We start from the raw sequence: 20,343 nt of genomic DNA, 5'->3' as shown, positions 1-20,343 counted from the left end.
AGTAAACCTAAGTTATATTCTGTAAAGGAAAACACTACTCTCAAATGATATGGAATATTTTAGGCAACCCGCACTGAAAAATTTGAGATGGAAATTGATTCTTATACAGTTAGTAAACTTTATAAAATCATTTTACGATAGCCCATTTAGATACGTAAACCGATTTAGAATGGATTGAAAGGATTTATAAGGTAGAAAAAAAAATCGATTTTATAGCCCAAAAAATCGATTCGAATGGAATTTTGCAAGATAGTGATATCCATCTTAATCTCATCAAAATTAAATTAAGGTACCTGAACTTTTGTTTTTACTCCAGAACAACCTTCATCAGAGCTATAGAGACCGAGAGTCACTTAAGGTGATTTGTTTTACCGAAACGAATGTGATGAGCGGAATTTCTTTGAACTTTGCCAATCGAAGGGCTCCAGCGGTATGGAAAGTAAAATTATGCAAAATTTCATTTTCATTATCAACAATCTAAGCGCTCAGTTTTGCATTTTGTCGAAAAAAGTGAAACACTTTTTGCATCTTGTTAAAAAATTGAAACGTTTTTTGCAGCTTCTTGACAATCGGAAAAAATATCACATCTTGTTTCCAAAGTGCAGAAAGTTTTGCAAACTCCTCAAAAACTGATTTTTTTTTTCAAAACTTTTAGTAATTTCGTAAGCATTAGAGAGAAATTAGATAGATTATCAAAAAATTTTTAATTTTTCATTGAAAAATTGACAAGATAACCATTTACAAATCCATAATTATCAATAAAACAGTCAATTTTTTTAAACAAATCATGTACTTGTTTCGAGTTTTGTACTTCACGAACTCTTTCCAGAAATGATAAACAAAAGTTTGTGTGGAAGCTAGTTTCTGGTTAGAACATAAATAATGACGTTTGAAATTTTTGCGTAACAGTCTTTTCTTTGCAATACTCGGCATTTTCCTGCTCCTTTTCATTTCAAATTGGGATGAGTAGCGCAATCAAGTTGCTTGAAAATTTCGCCAGTTGATGAAATAACATTCGAACAAAACTGTAATTGTACCGAGTGTTAAGACAATCGATATTTGGTATGTGAAATGAAATTTACCCAATTGTAAAATTTGATCAGCACATGAACCAATCAGAAGTATGTGGAACTTAAGATTTTCCAAAGAACAGTAAGAATTGTGGGGAGCGACAAAATAATTGTGGGTTAATATATAATTTTCGTAAAAATCACAGGAAGCGAAAATAAATAGCAATTTTTTTTACAATAATCTGTACAAAAGCTGGGAAGAGCTTGACACATAGCAGCAGCCAGCTGCAACAAGGATTTTTGCTGAGAAATGTGAAATTATATAGGAACATATAGGAACACTAACATCTACACAACTCCATTTTTGGAAACTTCACACAAAAATTTCATTTATAGTTCTATTTTTTTTTTGGTTTATTTAATTACTCATATTATTTACTTCCATTTTCATTTAAGCTCAAAATTTTTCTCTCATTTCTCCTCCTCTGATCACTTAGCTTATCAAAAATGTATTTGGGAAAAGACAATAGTCCCAAGTATATAGAATTCTCAAAAAACCAAACAAGAATTGGAACATTTGCTGGGTCCCGAAAATCCTACAAGAAAAAATTTATTTTGAACCCGGCTTTCAACTATTCAACAAAAATGAGTTGGTACAACTCGAAAAAAGACAGCAAGTCTATCGTGGTGAAAAAGAAGAAGCAAAATCGGCAATTAGAAATAATGTTATTTATGATGCTGAAAACCCTGGATTCGTTCCGATATTGGAACTCACTTCTGACAAAGAGTCAATTATGGATCAGAAGCTTGCCAACTGCAACAAAGTGTGTGACATAGCAACTTACAATACAAGACAAGTTTGTGCCACGATCAAGAAGTAAAATGTTAACAAACCTCCCTACATCCCGAATCGACTGTTCACTGCAAAAGAGAACGAAGCAATGAAACAAGTTGCCTATGTCAGCTGTGTTTTGAACGAATTCAAAGAAAGAACTGTCTCAAATTTTGGGAGACTTTGAGTTTGTTGAGAACTGTAATGTACAATAAGTTATGTTATTTATGTTTTCTGTGTTGTAATGTAAATGTTCATCCTCAAAATCATTTTTCGTTTAGTATTCGAGTTGGAATATTGGTTTTTCAGTAACTTTAGCTGAAAACTTCAAAAAAAAAATTGGGATTTTTCCTTATTGTTCAACAAGAAAACCCACAAAAAATTTCGCTAACTGTTATAGAATCACAAAACTTACCAAACTTGCAGAATTTGGACGTACACTCACAAATACCCCATTTTGAGTGGACTCTGCATAATGGTAGAAGAAAAATTTACATAGGAAACCGATCGGATAATAAAAAATAGAACTTATAGAATATCGTAGAATTGGAAATCAATGGCAAAATAATCAATCTTTACAACCACACAGAGAAGAATATGAAAAATTTCTCGATATATTTTCCTCTTTATTACGTTATGTAGAGAAATTCAAAAAATCTTGTATCATTATTGACGAATGCACTGTAGAAAATGAATGTACAAAAATTGAATGAAACATTAAGAACTTCTGAGATGATAAAGCAAGGTTTTTCATCAAATACAAAAAGTAAAATTATTTCTCTATTTCTTTTTGAAACCGGACATAAATTTGAAAGAAATGGACCAAAAATTTCCTTTTGGAGGTCCGATTGGATACGGAAATTCTTGTATGAATTATTTTTTTTTGCAAACTCCATAATCTTTAGACTTCGTGCAATTCTACATGAATCTGCTGGATCTGTGAAGCCTATTACAAAAAAGGCCCTGGGTACTGTTATGTTGCACCGAGTCTCCTTAGTTCATGCTTTCTTGTTCAGGTGACTGGGTTATTGTTCTGTTTATATGTTAAAAGATTTGCTTCATCAGTATATGCATTGTTCGATTGTTAATCACTTTAACCAAAAAAACTCCAGCGAAAACAGTTAACAGAATGAGCCTGGTTGTTTTGGGTATTGAGTATATTGAAAACAATATAGAGAAAGAATTAGGAGTTTATAAGGATGGACAAACTGTAGGATATTCCTTTCTTCCTCCTAAAAAATTCAAACCAACATCTCAATCTTCTTGTTTTTCAAAGCATCTTCATGGAATCAGTTGTAGCAGCGGTTACGAAAGATAAACTGAATTTGAAAAAAAAAATATTGATAAACCTAGAAGCCTCAGAAACGGAATTTTTCGCAAAAGTTAATGAAAAATGTAAGATTGTCAGAATTTTTGGAAACAAAGAATATAAATTGCATTTGCATACGGAACATGGACTCGATTTCTTTTAACTAATTTTCAATCAAACAAATCTTCTTGTACTACCTTTTTTAAATTTTAATTAAATGTAATTGTCAACTTTTTCTTTCTAGTTTTAAGAAGATCAATCAATGTGACAGGCCCGTAAAATTTGAAAATTTTGTTTTTGATTAGAAAATCATGAACGAAAATCATGGAAGTTGTTTGGAGGTACATGTAATAGATTTCTTTTAGTTTTTATTTGCCAAATTTTTGTTAGTTTTGATACTAGTACTTGCAATGGTTCAAATAATGTTATCCACGACATTTGGAGAAGTGGCAGTTTGGGTAGCTATTTCATAAGTACAGTCGGTTATTTTCTACCTTCTCCAAAGCTATGAACAAAGTAAAATCTACCAAAGAACGAACTTTTATTTCTTTAGTTGGACCAAGTGGATCTGCAAAATCGCATTTTTTTATTGGTTGAAAATTGGTACTTTTCATTTAGCATTCGACAAAATTTTTTACTTTTATCAACATTATCAACCTCTTTATACTCAAATTTGTGAAAAAATTTCAATTTTCAAACAATTTGTAAAAACTGCCACTGCTGAGAGACACAGGGGTCTGAATACAATATACATCAAACACCATTTATTTAATCAAAGCAAATCGGGAAGAGATGTAGAGTTGCAAAGTACACAAATAGTCTTGTTCAAGTCGCTGACAGATGTTTTACAAATCAATACATTAAGTCAACAACTAGGTCTAGGATCTCAATTGAAAGAGTGGTATCAAGATGCAACATCAGTTCCTTGTGGACATTTAATTACTGATTTAACCCAAAACAGTTGTTTTGTTTGGGTATTGCTCTAATAGTGGCTCAGTCCCAACAAAGTTTTATTTACCAGCTGGAATAGACAAAGTTTTTGTACGATGAGTACAAAATACGTCTCTATTCTCCTAATATTTCAAAAATTTTCCCTAAGAGTTCGAAAAAGAATCATTCTCAGTTGTCCAAAAGTATTCATTCAGTTTCTGAGCGAGTGTTTGGTAAACCTATTAAGAGGAGAGCTTCGAAAAGATATTTCAGAGTTAACACAAAAACTCCTCTACACAAAAAAAGAGCTATTTCAAGTTCAACTTAGGGTAACAACTGATATCTATCATCACCCCTTTTGTCATTAAACGATTGACATAGTATGCAAAAATTTATTTTAATTCCGCACTAGTTTATCAATCACAAAATACAATTCCAAGAAAAAAAAGTTGGAACAAAACAAGAAAAGGAGGAAATTGTACCAAAAATTTTTGATACTATTTACAGTGCTGTAAATGCGAGCTTGAAAACGAGTAAAAATAAGCACCTCATTGATATAATTTTGAATTCTCCTAGAATTACACTCAGTCAGTCAGACAACATCATGTTGGATAATCGAGATACAAAAGAATCTATCGTAGACTTTGTGTGTGCACTTAAGCGAAAAACACCGATTTTCCAGATATTTACTTAACTATTTCGGAAGCAAATCAACTTCCATCTAAACTTGTTATCAACAAGAATGCCAAAGCAAAAGGCAGAGGAACTTGCATCTCTTTCAAAATCTGAAAAGGTAATACTAAACAGATTGAATTCTAGGGGTACAGCTGAGTACGACTCTATACAAAACTTGAGTAAAGCAAGTGGTGTATCAAAAAGAAAGTGGAACAAATCTTACAAGCTAAGACATCGTATCCAACATTTGGTCCACCAATCAGGCGCTTCCGAAGACTTCAAGCTTTTTCCAAGTAAATCAAGGAAATCTGGTGTATGGACTTGGCTTTCGTAGACAAGTTAGCTAGTGAAAACTATGGAGTCAAGTATTTATTAGCTGCTGTAGATAATTTTTTGAGATTTGTCAGTGTTCATACAATGGAAACAAAGTATACCAAAGACACTTTACAAGCTTCCAAAAAAATGATTTCTCGAAAAAACACTCCTGAAAACTTTGGGTTGATAAAGCAACAGAATATGGGGGAACTTTTTATAAACTTTGCAAGGAGAAAGACATTGAGGTTAACTCAACAATGAGTGAAATAAGAGCTGGATTTGCAGAAAGAGCAATTCAGTCTTTTAAACATATAATATATCGTTACATTGAAGATAATGGTGAAAAATTTGTTCCCAAATTGCAGCAATTTCTTTCTACATTGAACTGTCTTAAGAATCGACAGTCTTATATGTTAAAAGATTTGCTTCATCAGTATATGCATTGTTCGATTGTTAATCACTTTAACCAAAAAAACTCCAGCGAAAACAGTTAACAGAATGAGCCTGGTTGTTTTGGGTTTTGAGTATATTGAAAACAATATAGAGAAAGAATTAGGAGTTTATAAGGATGGACAAACTGTAGGATATTCCTTTCTTCCTCCTAAAAAATTCAAACCAACATCTCAATCTTCTTGTTTTTCAAAGCATCTTCATGGAATCAGTTGTAGCAGCGGTTACGAAAGATAAACTGAATTTGAAAAAAAAAATATTGATAAATCTAGAAGCCTCAGAAACGGAATTTTTCGCAAAAGTTAATGAAAAATGTAAGATTGTCAGAATTTTTGGAAACAAAGAATATAAATTGGGATGACTACGCTTGCCCAAAAGTTCAGTAGTTGATATTCAAAGATGATGAACATGATTGGAGATGTAGCAGCTACCCATTTTGTCAAGCAAAAACTGTTCAATGTGCCGAAAGAAAAGCATTTGCATACGGAACATGGACTCGATTTCTTTTAACTAATTTTCAATCAAACAAATCTTCTTGTACTACCTTTTTTAAATTTTAATTAAATGTAATTGTCAACTTTTTCTTTCTAGTTTTAAGAAGATCAATCAATGTGACAGGCCCGTAAAATTTGAAAATTTTGTTTTTGATTAGAAAATCATGAACGAAAATCATGGAAGTTGTTTGGAGGTACATGTAATAGATTTCTTTTAGTTTTTATTTGCCAAATTTTTGTTAGTTTTGATACTAGTACTTGCAATGGTTCAAATAATGTTATCCACGACATTTGGAGAAGTGGCAGTTTGGGTAGCTATTTCATAAGTACAGTCGGTTATTTTCTACCTTCTCCAAAGCTATGAACAAAGTAAAATCTACCAAAGAACGAACTTTTATTTCTTTAGTTGGACCAAGTGGATCTGCAAAATCGCATTTTTTTATTGGTTGAAAATTGGTACTTTTCATTTAGCATTCGACAAAATTTTTTACTTTTATCAACATTATCAACCTCTTTATACTCAAATTTGTGAAAAAATTTCAATTTTCAAACAATTTGTAAAAACTGCCACTGCTGAGAGACACAGGGGTCTGAATACAATATACATCAAACACCATTTATTTAATCAAAGCAAATCGGGAAGAGATGTAGAGTTGCAAAGTACACAAATAGTCTTGTTCAAGTCGCTGACAGATGTTTTACAAATCAATACATTAAGTCAACAACTAGGTCTAGGATCTCAATTGAAAGAGTGGTATCAAGATGCAACATCAGTTCCTTGTGGACATTTAATTACTGATTTAACCCAAAACAGTTGTTTTGTTTGGGTATTGCTCTAATAGTGGCTCAGTCCCAACAAAGTTTTATTTACCAGCTGGAATAGACAAAGTTTTTGTACGATGAGTACAAAATACGTCTCTATTCTCCTAATATTTCAAAAATTTTCCCTAAGAGTTCGAAAAAGAATCATTCTCAGTTGTCCAAAAGTATTCATTCAGTTTCTGAGCGAGTGTTTGGTAAACCTATTAAGAGGAGAGCTTCGAAAAGATATTTCAGAGTTAACACAAAAACTCCTCTACACAAAAAAAGAGCTATTTCAAGTTCAACTTAGGGTAACAACTGATATCTATCATCACCCCTTTTGTCATTAAACGATTGACATAGTATGCAAAAATTTATTTTAATTCCGCACTAGTTTATCAATCACAAAATACAATTCCAAGAAAAAAAAGTTGGAACAAAACAAGAAAAGGAGGAAATTGTACCAAAAATTTTTGATACTATTTACAGTGCTGTAAATGCGAGCTTGAAAACGAGTAAAAATAAGCACCTCATTGATATAATTTTGAATTCTCCTAGAATTACACTCAGTCAGTCAGACAACATCATGTTGGATAATCGAGATACAAAAGAATCTATCGTAGACTTTGTGTGTGCACTTAAGCGAAAAACACCGATTTTCCAGATATTTACTTAACTATTTCGGAAGCAAATCAACTTCCATCTAAACTTGTTATCAACAAGAATGCCAAAGCAAAAGGCAGAGGAACTTGCATCTCTTTCAAAATCTGAAAAGGTAATACTAAACAGATTGAATTCTAGGGGTACAGCTGAGTACGACTCTATACAAAACTTGAGTAAAGCAAGTGGTGTATCAAAAAGAAAGTGGAACAAATCTTACAAGCTAAGACATCGTATCCAACATTTGGTCCACCAATCAGGCGCTTCCGAAGACTTCAAGCTTTTTCCAAGTAAATCAAGGAAATCTGGTGTATGGACTTGGCTTTCGTAGACAAGTTAGCTAGTGAAAACTATGGAGTCAAGTATTTATTAGCTGCTGTAGATAATTTTTTGAGATTTGTCAGTGTTCATACAATGGAAACAAAGTATACCAAAGACACTTTACAAGCTTCCAAAAAAATGATTTCTCGAAAAAACACTCCTGAAAACTTTGGGTTGATAAAGCAACAGAATATGGGGGAACTTTTTTTTAAACTTTGCAAGGAGAAAGACATTGAGGTTAACTCAACAATGAGTGAAATAAGAGCTGGATTTGCAGAAAGAGCAATTCAGTCTTTTAAACATATAATATATCGTTACATTGAAGATAATGGTGAAAAATTTGTTCCCAAATTGCAGCAATTTCTTTCTACATTGAACTGTCTTAAGAATCGATCTATTGGAAAAACTCCAAGAGATGTGAAAAATAGTGATTTTTAATCAATTTTGTATAACAAATCGTTCATGAAAGATACTAAACCAAAATTCAAAGTTGGGGATAGAGAATTTCGAAAAAAGATTTTGTTAACAGATGAAATTTCGGCCATATCTACAAAAAAAACCTCCTAGAGATTTTCGTTTACATATGAAAATTTTGAAATTTCGTCAATATCTACAAAAAAACTCCTCCATGCATTATCAAAGATCTCGAAAATAAGAAATTCGGAGAAAATTTTATGAAAAAGAGCTGAGAAAATGTTCAGATTAAATATAAGTCAATTTTCAAAATGAATTTCTATCGATCTGTTGTCACGGATTCTTTTACTAGTGAGCTAGTTTCTAATGCTTCTTTTCATTATCCGAATAAAAGTCTTAGTTCTTTTCTACCGGAACAAATACATCTGAAAGGAGAATAGGAAGTTGCTATTTCAGTAATATCGTATCCTTCATTGTACCAAACCGTTACTGAGGGAGACTTTACTTTCATAGATGGGCGAGAGAGTTCTGAGGAAAGATTCAACCGATGCATAATGAACCTGGATTGTATCCAAGTATTGTTGATATAGCTGAAGCTATGAATGAAAAATTCGAAAACGTATAGTTGCACAAAAATAAGAACATAACGGAATTTACGTATCAGTAGATAAGATTACACAAAAATTAGCCATTCATTTACCTGAGGATCAATCAGTGTTTATAATTCAAAGTGCAAATTTGAGCCAAATTTTTCGTTGTGATTTAGAACAAACACAGACAGGGGTTATAAGGAAAGGAAAAGGTCCACATTATCCTCAGTATTCTTACGACATAAGAAAACATTCCCTAATGATTTATAGTTATTTTATATAAAATAGTATATGAGACAAAAACTCCCTTACTGAGTTGTATTTCTTTCATTTCCAAAGTAAACAAAATGGAGATATTTACACGACAGTACATGAAATATCAATCCTTTACAAATTTAAAGTTAAAAAATTATTAAAAAAACTCTTTCCATAGCATAAAAATAGAACTGAGGGATACTACAGGCGAAAAATCTTCCTTTTGTGTTCTTAGGAACTACACGAGTTGTTCTCTTGTTTTCAGATTTCGGAGAATCATTTTTGATATATACTTCATAGGAAAAAGTTTTTCAAAGTTCAGCTAATTTTCCCAGTTTTCGTGGACATGGAAGACAGCGTGGAAGAGCTTTTGGTGTTCTTGCAAAAACTCTTGAGAGAACTGCATTCCACTGCATTCTCAGCTAGAAAAAGAAATAGAGCAGATTTATTTGAAATTGCAACAACAGAGATAGGAGAAGTCGTTAGCGGAACAAAAAAAAACATTAGCAAAAGATGTTGGATCAAAAACATTTAGGTGGAAAAAAGAAATACAAGCGTAGAACTAATAGAGACATTTCTCGAAAAAGTAGTTCGAAACAAGTCTCTCTCGCAAAGACATTTTTGACAAAATAAAACGAGTATAAATCAAAGTTGTCAGTTTCGGTACGGAGCTTTTACAAATTCTTCTTTGGAAATTTTTGATTAAATCCCAGTTTTGGAAACAATTATTTCATCTTACAGCCAAGAAGTATTTCCCAGTACATCTCTGGATGAAAGCAGTATTGAGTTTGAATTTGAGACGGACCGTAGCCTTCATTTGGATATACGTGAAACCCACCTCAGTTTAAAGCTTCAATTATTCAAAGGAAGTCTGTTTGATGCTTTCAAAAAAGAAGAAGCAGAATATAAAGCGAAATCAGAAGATGACTCAGATGAGGACCCACAAACTTACTTAATTTATGTAAGCAATCTTCTACATTCTCTAATTATGAAATTAATTTAGAAATACAATGGTTTACAACGCCAATTGATTATATCTTCATAAAGCACAAACATCGCACAAATTCAACTCAACGGCAGTGAGTAATAAAGGAAAAGTTGCTTGTCACGGATATAGTTTTGAAGATTTTTCGAAGCATTTGATATGTATCCGTTCACTGATAGGACTAACTCTTTAGAATCAGGGATAACTTTTTCACTTTATGGCAGGTTTGCCATTGATTTGTTTACTTGTGAAAAATTATTACTACGAAAAACTGAACTTCGAATTAAATTAATTCGAGCTAGACCTAATTTTTACATGTTGTCTAATAACCCAAAAGTTAATCTGAAAATTGTTGTTTGTTCGCTGTTTACTAGAAGAACTTTAGTAGCTGAACCTAATCATCAATACTTGCAATGCAATCTGGAAAGGGAATCTGCTCATTGAAATTACATGGCAACGTTAGCAAGAATCTTTATCATTCCGTCTCGTCAAAACCAGTTTATTCTGGAAATATTTTCAATGATGCCCCGATGAGAAGAGCTGCTGCAATGAATACAAATTCAGCCGTTGCGGGATCATTTCATGGAAATCCTTTCAATTATCAACAATTTCATTTAAGAGAGCTTAGAACTATTCGGGTGAAAGAGCAATTATTTCATTAGATACAACTTCTCCTTGTCACCCCTATGTTACAATAAAGAAAGCAATGCAGTTTAACGAAGATTTTCCAGCTCTTCCTATGGGAAACTTTCAAAATCACTATTATCTAATTTTTGACTTGACTTAACTACAGGATGCAGCTGAACAGTTGGATAAACCAGAACTTAGCAGAAAAAGCTTGAGATTTGAAATGTTTTTCCAGTTTCACTTGGAGCAAGTAACGGAAGTGATAGTCTAGGGAGAAAGACTATCAAACATTCAAATTGACAAATTGGGAACAGTCGCTAAATCTGTTTATTTATTTTTGAGTTTTCAGGTTTCTATATACACATTGTATTTTTTTTCGGGACTTTCCATCGTTATTGTCTCTGTACTATCTATTTTGTTTTCTTCAGAGCTAAAATTTCAGAAAAAATAGAAAATGAATGCTGCTTAATTGATGAACCGAGACATTTCTTCAACCTAGAATGTAAGACAATGTTCATTAACATTTGCCCACTGCATAAGACTTGTGTATGGGACATTGTTGATTCAATGCCTAAATACGTGTAAGTCAAACTATCAAATTATTTGTTTTTAGATCAGTTAATTTTTCAAGTTCACTTGTTCAAAATTATTGAAAGAATTCCTGAACTGTCTTAAGAATCGATCTATTGGAAAAACTCCAAGAGATGTGAAAAATAGTGATTTTTTATCAATTTTGTATAACAAATCGTTCATGAAATATACTAAACCAAAATTCAAAGTTGGGGATAGAGAATTTCGAAAAAAGATTTTGTTAACAGATGAAATTTCGGCCATATCTACAAAAAAAACCTCCTAGAGATTTTCGTTTACATATGAAAATTTTGAAATTTCGTCAATATCTACAAAAAAACTCCTCCATGCATTATCAAACATCTCGAAAATAAGAAATTCGGAGAAAATTTTATGAAAAAGAGCTGAGAAAATGTTCAGATTAAAGGTAAGTCAATTTTCAAAATAAATTTCTATCGATCTGTTGTCACGGATTCTTTTACTAGTGAGCTAGTTTCTAATGCTTCTTTTCATTATCCGAATAAAAGTCTTAGTTCTTTTCTACCGGAACAAATACATCTGAAAGGAGAATAGGAAGTTGCTATTTCAGTAATATCGTATCCTTCATTGTACCAAACCGTTACTGAGGGAAAGTTTACTTTCATAGATGGGCGAGAAAGTTCTGAGGATAGATTCAACCGATGCACAATGAACCTGGATTGTATCCAAGTATTGTTGATATAGCTGAAGCTATGAATGAAAAAATTCGAAAACGTATAGTTGCACAAAAATAAGAACATAACGGAATTTACGTATCAGTAGATAAGATTACACAAAAACTAGCCATTCATTTACCTGAGGATTAATCAGTGTTTATAATTCAAAGTGCAAATTTGAGCGAAATTTTTCGTTGTGATTTAGAACAAACTCAGACAGGGGTTATAAGGAAAGGAAAAGGTCCACATTATCCTCAGTATTCTTACGACATAAGAAAACATTCCCTAATGATTTATAGATATTTTATATAAAATAGTATATGAGACAAAAACTCCCTTACTGCGTTGTATTTCTTTCATTTCCAAAGTAAACAAAATGGAGATATTTACACGACAGTACATGAAATATCAATCCTTTACAAATTTAAAGTTAAAAAATTATTAAAAAAACTCTTTCCATAGCATAAACATAGAACTGAGGGATACTACAGGCAAAAAATCTTCCTTTTGTGTTCTTAGGGACTACACGAGTTGTTCTCTTGTTTTCAGATTTCGGAGAATCATTTTTGATATATACTTCATAGGAAAAAGTTTTTCAAAGTTCAGCTAATTTTCCCAGTTTTCGTGGACATGGAAGACAGCGTGGAAGAGCTTTTGGTGTTCTTGCAAAAACTCTTGAGAGAACTGCATTCCACTGCATTCTCAGCTGGAAAAAGAAATAGAGCAGATTTAATTGAAGTTGCAACAACAGAGATAGGAGAAGTCGTTAGCGGAACAAAAAAAAACATTAGCAAAAGATGTTGGAACAAAAATATTTAGGAGGTGGAAAAAAGAAATACAAGCGTAGAACTAATAGAGACATTTCTCGAAAAAGTAGTTCGAAACCAGTCTGTCTCGCAAAGACATTTTTGACAAAATAAAACGAGTATAAATCAAAGTTGTCAGTTTCGGTACGGAGCTTTTACAAATTCTTCTTTGAAAATTTTTGATTAAATCCCAGTTTTGGAAACAATTATTTCATCTTACAGCCAAGAAGTATTTCCCAGTACATCTCTGGATGAAAGCAGTATTGAGTTTGAATTTGAGACGGACCCCTAGCCTTCATTTGGATATACGTGAAACCCACCTCAGTTTAAAGCTTCAATTATTCAAAGGAATTCTGTTTGATGCTTTCAAAAAAGAAGAAGCAGAAAATAAAGCGAAATCAGAAGATGACTCAGATGAGGACCCACAAACTTACTTAATTTTTGTAAGCAATCTTCTACATTCTCCAATTATGAAATTAATTTAACAATACAATGGTTTACAACGCCAATAGATTATATCTTCATAAAGCACAAACATCGCATGAATTCAACTCAACGGCAGTGAGTAATAAAGGAAAAGTTGCTTGTCACGGATATAGTTTTGAAGATTTTTCGGAAGCATTTGATATGTATCCGTTCACTGATAGGACTAACTCTTTAGAATCAGGGATAACTTTTTCACTTTATGGCAGGTTTGCCATTGATTTGTTTACTTGTGAAAAATTATTACTACGAAAAACTGAACTTCGAATTAAATTAATTCGAGCTAGACCTAATTTTTACATGCTGTCTAATAACCCAAAAGTTAATCTGAAAATTGTTGTTTGTTCGCTGTTTACTAGAAGAACTTTAGTAGCTGAACCTAATCATCAATACTTGCAATGCAATCTGGAAAGGGAATCTGCTCATTGAAATTACATGGCAACGTTAGCAAGAATCTTTATCATTCCGTCTCGTCAAAACCAGTTTATTCTGGAAATGTTTTCAATGATGCCCCAATGAGAAGAGCTGCTGCAATGAATACAAATTCAGCCTTTGCGGGATCATTTCATGGAAATCCTTTCAATTATCAACAATTTCATTTAAGAGAGCTTAGAACTATTCGGGTGAAAGAGCAATTATTTCATTAGATACAACTTCTCCTTGTCACCCCTATGTTACAATAATGAAAGCAATGCAGTTTAACGAAGATTTTCCAGCTCTTCCTATGGGAAATTTTTAAAATCACTATTATCTAGTTTTTGATTTGACTTCACTACAAAATGCAGCTGAACAGTTGGATAAACCAGAAATTAGCAGAAAAAGCTTGAGATTTGAAATGTTTTTCCAGTTTCACTTGGAGCAAGTAACGGAAGTGATAGTCTAGGGAGAAAGACTATCAAACATTCAAATTGACAAAGTGGGAACAGTCGCTAAATCTGTTTATTTATTTTTGAGTTTTCAGGTTCCTATATATACATTGTATTTTTTTCGGGACTTTCCATCGTTATTGTCTCTGTACTATCTATTTTGTTTTCTTCAGAGCAAGAACTTCAGAAAAAATAGAAAATGAATGCTGTTTAATTGATGAACCGAGACATTTCTTCAACCTAGAATGTAAGACAGTGTTCAATAACATTTGCCCACTACATAAGACTTGTGTATGGGACATTGTTGATTCAATGCCTAAATACGTGTAAGTCAAACTATCAAATTATTTGTTTTTAGATCAGTTAATTTTTCAAGTTCACTTGTTGAAAATTATTGAAAGAATTCCTGAGCTCAGGTTTAAGTACAGTGGATCTTACCCCTCTGATAAAGTACCTCAATAAACTCAGCTCAAAGCACTGATGGAGGAGAACACTGGATCATGATAGCTCGATTGGACAAGAATTACTACTTTGCTGATACTTTGGAACAAAAAAGAACAACAAATTCCTTTGTAACAAAAAAAATATTGGCGAATGGTTACCAGAAAACTAAAAAAACTGATAATTTGAGTGGATTTTACGAAATTTTTTCAGCATTTTTCTTTTTAAATTCTACCTAAAAACTTGAATAGAGTTCATGATGTGCATGGTTTGAATATCATCAAATAAATTTATGTAAAAGTGCACTTTTAATTTGTAAGCGTAAAATTCTGCACTAAGTTTACTATACGATGTAGTGAATTGTTTATTTATTTAAATATTTAATTTCTCCTAACATTCCTTATTTTTTTTCACAAAAAGCTTCTTAGCAACTATCCTTTCGGTGAAATACACGAAAAATGATAATAGATTATGGATGTTTAGTCCACCAATTGAAAGAAAATTGTAACCAACTTCTAGTAAATTGAATAATCTTCTTAAAAGTTTACTCTGAGAAAGATGGAAAAATTATCATACACAAATATCAGACGCAAAAAGATTTATGATACTATATCTTTCTCAGTGTAAATTTTTACTGGGTCAGAGCAAATGACAAAATTGCATGATAATTTTTTAGAAATTTCAAAAAGATTTAAGAACTTTCAAAAAGTTAGTCAAAGTGATAAAGGAGAACTGAAATTAAACATGCCAAGAATTATGAGAATGAATAAGCATATTGACATAAAAATGGGAACTTGGTAAAAACATCCGATTGGTCGAAAATTCAAAAATTTTTGCAGATTTATAACCTAGCTCCAATGAAAAGTCCATGCAGATTTTGATTGGATATAACTCAATTGATTTTATGAAATTTTTTTCTCCCACGAAAGCAATTCACGCACCATTAATTCCGTGGGGAAATGCTAATATGCATCTGTCATATAATCGTGCAATAACTATGTGAAAAAAGATAAAAATAAATCATAAGTAATTATTATAATGGAGCTCTCATCCTTTCTCCAGATAACATGGGGAATAAAACATTAAATGGAATATAAAAGCAATCAACCGTACGGAGCTGTCAAACTTCCCCTGATATCCCGTGGAGCGGAATAATTAACCTGTCAAAGATAATCTCCTCTTGTCAATTTTACCCGGATAACCTGAGGGAATATAAATATGAAACAAGTATTTAATAGATTTTTTTTAAAAGAAGATTTAATGATATATTAGTTTATGATCCCATATTCTAAATCGAAACTTCATTTTTGTCGAAACTTACCATCTGTAACTTAACATCCAAAAAAAAGTTTTTTCCGATTTTTCAAGATAAACGTGTTTTTTTTTCACGATAAAAATGTATATGCAAGTAAAGTTTAGAAATGAAAAAAAATTCTTCAAATTACCATCTCAGTCTAATCATACCGAAATTTAATAAGATAGCCCTTACATATCTCAAATCGTAGGAGTTAGCTAAGAAACGCATGTATCCGCAAACTCGATCTTAATACATCTTAATACATGGCAAAACTTATCTGAATACTTTGAATGTCTATTGAAAGCAGTATTGAGTTTGAATTTGAGACAACCGTTGCCTTTATTTGGAAATACGTGAAACCCACCTCAGTTTAAAGCTTCAATTATTCAAAGAAAGACTAAATGATGCTTTCAAAAAAGAAGCAGAATATACAGCGAAATCAGAAGATGACTCAGATGAGGACCCACAAACTTACTTAATTTATGTAAACAATCTACTACATTTTCTATTCTCCAATTATGAAGTTTAATTTAACAATACAATGGTCTACAACGCCAATGGATTATATCTTCATGAAGCAAAAACATCGCACAAAATCAACTCAACGGCAGTGAGTAATAAAGGAAAAGTTGCTTGTCACGGATATAGTTTTGAAGAATTTCCGGAAGCATTTGATATGTATCCGTTCACTGATAGGACTAACTCTTTAGAATCAGGAATAACTTTTTCACTTCATGGCAGGCTTGCCATTGATTTATTTACTTGTGAAAAATTATTACTACGAAAAACTGAACTTCGAATTAAATTAATTCGAGCTAGACCTAATTTTTACATGCTGTCTAATAACCCAAAAGTTAATCTGAAAATTGTTGATTGTTCGCTGTTTACTAGAAGAATTTTAGTAGCTGAACCTAATCATCAATACTTGCAATGCAATCTGGAAAGGGAATCTGCTCATTGAAATTACATGGCAACGTTAGCAAGAATCTTTATCATTCCGTCTCGTCAAAATCAGTTTATTCAGGAAATGTTTTCAATAATGCCCCAATGAGAATAGCTGCTGCAATGAATACAAATTCAGCCGTTGCGGGATCATTTCATGGAAATCCTTTCAACTATCAACAATTTCATTTAAGAGCTTAGAATTAATCGGGGTGAAAGAGCAATTATTTCATTAGATTCAACTTCTCATTGTCGCCCCTATGTTACAATAAAGAAAGCAATGCAGTTTAACGAAGATTTTCCAGCTCTTCCTATGGGAAATTTGCTAAATCACTATAATCTAGTTTTTGACTTGACTTCACAACAGGATGCAGCTGAACAGTTGGATTAACCAGAACTTAGCTGAGAAAGCTTGAGATTTGAAATGTTTTTCCAGTTTCACTTGGAGCAAGTAACGGAAGTGATAGTCTTGGGAGAAAGATTATCAAACATTCAAATTGACAAATTGGGAACAGTCGCTAAATCTGTTTGATTATTTTTGAGTTTTCAGGTTCCTATATACACATTGTATTTTTTTTCGGGACTTTCCATCGTTATTGTCTCTGTACTATCTATTTTGTTTTCTTCAGAGCTAAAACTTCAGAAAAAATAGAAAATGAATGCTGCTTAATTGATGAACCGAGACATTTCTTCAACCTAGAATGTAAGACAATGTTCATTAACATTTGCCCACTGCATAAGACTTGTGTATGGGACATTGTTGATTCAATGCCTAAATACGTGTAAGTCAAACTATCAAATTATTTGTTTTTAGATCAGTTAATTTTTCAAGTTCACTTGTTCAAAATTATTGAAAGAATTCCTGAACTGTCTTAAGAATCGATCTATTGGAAAAACTCCAAGAGATGTGAAAAATAGTGATTTTTTATCAATTTTGTATAACAAATCGTTCATGAAATATACTAAACCAAAATTCAAAGTTGGGGATAGAGAATTTCGAAAAAAGATTTTGTTAACAGATGAAATTTCGGCCATATCTACAAAAAAACCTCCTAGAGATTTTCGTTTACATATGAAAATTTTGAAATTTCGTCAATATCTACAAAAAAACTCCTCCATGCATTATCAAAGATCTCGAAAATAAGAAATTCGGAGAAAATTTTATGAAAAAGAGCTGAGAAAATGTTCAGATTAAAGATAAGTCAATTTTCAAAATCAATTTCTATCGATCTGTTGTCACGGATTCTTTTACTAGTGAGCTAGTTTCTAATGCTTCTTTTCATTATCCGAATAAAAGTCTTAGTTCTTTTCTACCGGAACAAATACATCTGAAAGGAGAATAGGAAGTTGCTATTTCAGTAATATCGTATCCTTCATTGTACCAAACCGTTACTGAGGGAAAGTTTACTTTCATAGATGGGCGAGAAATTTCTGAGGATAGATTCAACCGATGCACAATGAACCTGGATTGTATCCAAGTATTGTTGATATAGCTGAAGCTATGAATGAAAAAATTCGAAAACGTATAGTTGCACAAAAATAAGAACATAACGGAATTTACGTATCAGTAGATAAGATTACACAAAAATTAGCCATTCATTTACCTGAGGATCAATCAGTGTTTATAATTCAAAGTGCAAATTTGAGCCAAATTTTTCGTTCTGATTTAGAACAAACACAGACAGGGGTTATAAGGAAAGGAAAAGGTCCACATTATCCTCAGTATTCTTACGACATAAGAAAACATTCCCTAATGATTTATAGTTATTTTATATAAAATAGTATATGAGACAAAAACTCCCTTACTGAGTTGTATTTCTTTCATTTCCAAAGTAAACAAAATGGAGATATTTACACGACAGTACATGAAATATCAATCCTTTACAAATTTAAAGTTAAAAAATTATTAAAAAAACTCTTTCCATAGCATAAAAATAGAACTGAGGGATACTACAGGCAAAAAATCTTCCTTTTGTGTTCTTAGGGACTACACGAGTTGTTCTCTTGTTTTCAGATTTCGGAGAATCATTTTTGATATATACTTCATAGGAAAAAGTTTTTCAAAGTTCAGCTAATTTTCCCAGTTTTCGTGGACATGGAAGACAGCGTGGAAGAGCTTTTGGTGTTCTTGCAAAAACTCTTGAGAGAACTGCATTCTCAGCTAGAAAAAGAAATAGAGCAATTTATTTGAAATTGCAACAACAGAGATAGGAGAAGTCGTTAGCGGAACAAAAAAAACATTAGCAAAAGATGTTGGAACAAAAACATTTAGGTGGAAAAAAGAAATACAAGCGTAGAACTAATAGAGACATTTCTCGAAAAAGTAGTTCGAAACAAGTCTCTCTCGCAAAGACATTTTTGACAAAATAAAACGAGTATAAATCAAAGTTGTCAGTTTCGGTACGGAGCTTTTACAAAATCTTCTTTGGAAATTTTTGATTAAATCCCAGTTTTGGAAACAATTATTTCATCTTACAGCCAAGAAGTATTTCCCAGTACATCTCTGGATGAAGGCAGTATTGAGTTTGAATTTGAGACGGACCGTAGCCTTCATTTGGACATACGTGAAACCCACCTCAGTTTAAAGCTTCAATTATTCAAAGGAAGTCTGTTTGATGCTTTCAAAAAAGAAGAAGCAGAATATAAAGCGAAATCAGAAGATGACTCAGATGAGGACCCACAAACTTACTTAATTTATGTAAGCTATCTTCTACATTCTCTAATTATGAAATTAATTTAACAATACAATGGTTTACAACGCCAATGGATTATATCTTCATAAAGCACAAACATCGCACAAATTCAACTCAACGGCAGTGAGTAATAAAGGAAAAGTTGCTTGTCACGGATATAGTTTTGAAGATTTTTCGAAGCATTTGATATGTATCCGTTCACTGATAGGACTAACTCTTACTTAGAATCAGGGATAACTTTTTCACTTTATGGCAGGTTTGCCATTGATTTGTTTACTTGTGAAAAATTATTACTACGAAAAACTGAACTTCGAATTAAATTAATTCGAGCTAGACCTAATTTTTACATGCTGTCTAATAACCCAAAAGTTAATCTGAAAATTGTTGATTGTTCGCTGTTTACTAGAAGAACTTTAGTAGCTGAACCTAATCATCGATACTTGCAATGCAATCTGGAAAGGGATCTGCTCATTGAAATTACATGGCAACGTTAGCAAGAATCTTTATCATTCCTTCTCGTCAAAACCAGTTTATTCTGGAAATGTTTTCAATGATGCCCCCAATGAGAAGAGCTGCTGCAATGAATACAAATTCAGCCGTTGCGGGATCATTTCATGGAAATCCTTTCAATTATCGAAAATTTCATTTAAGAGAGCTTAGAACTATTCGGGTGAAAGAGCAATTATTTCATTAGATACAACTTCTCCTTGTCACCCCTATGTTACAATAATGAAAGCAATGCAGTTTAACGAAGATTTTCCAGCTCTTCCTATGGGAAATTTTCAAAATCACTATTATCTAGTTTTTGACTTGACTTCACTACAGGATGCAGCTGAACAGTTGGATAAACCAGAACTTAGCAGAAAAAGCTTGAGATTTGAA

The sequence above is a fragment of the Symsagittifera roscoffensis genome, chromosome 2 (genome assembly GCF_963678635.1).
Source record: "Symsagittifera roscoffensis chromosome 2, txSymRosc1.1, whole genome shotgun sequence".
NCBI classification, from domain to species: Eukaryota; Metazoa; Xenacoelomorpha; order Acoela; family Convolutidae; genus Symsagittifera; species Symsagittifera roscoffensis.
The sequence above is the reverse complement of the archived record's forward strand: the minus strand, read 5'-3'. Positions refer to the sequence as shown.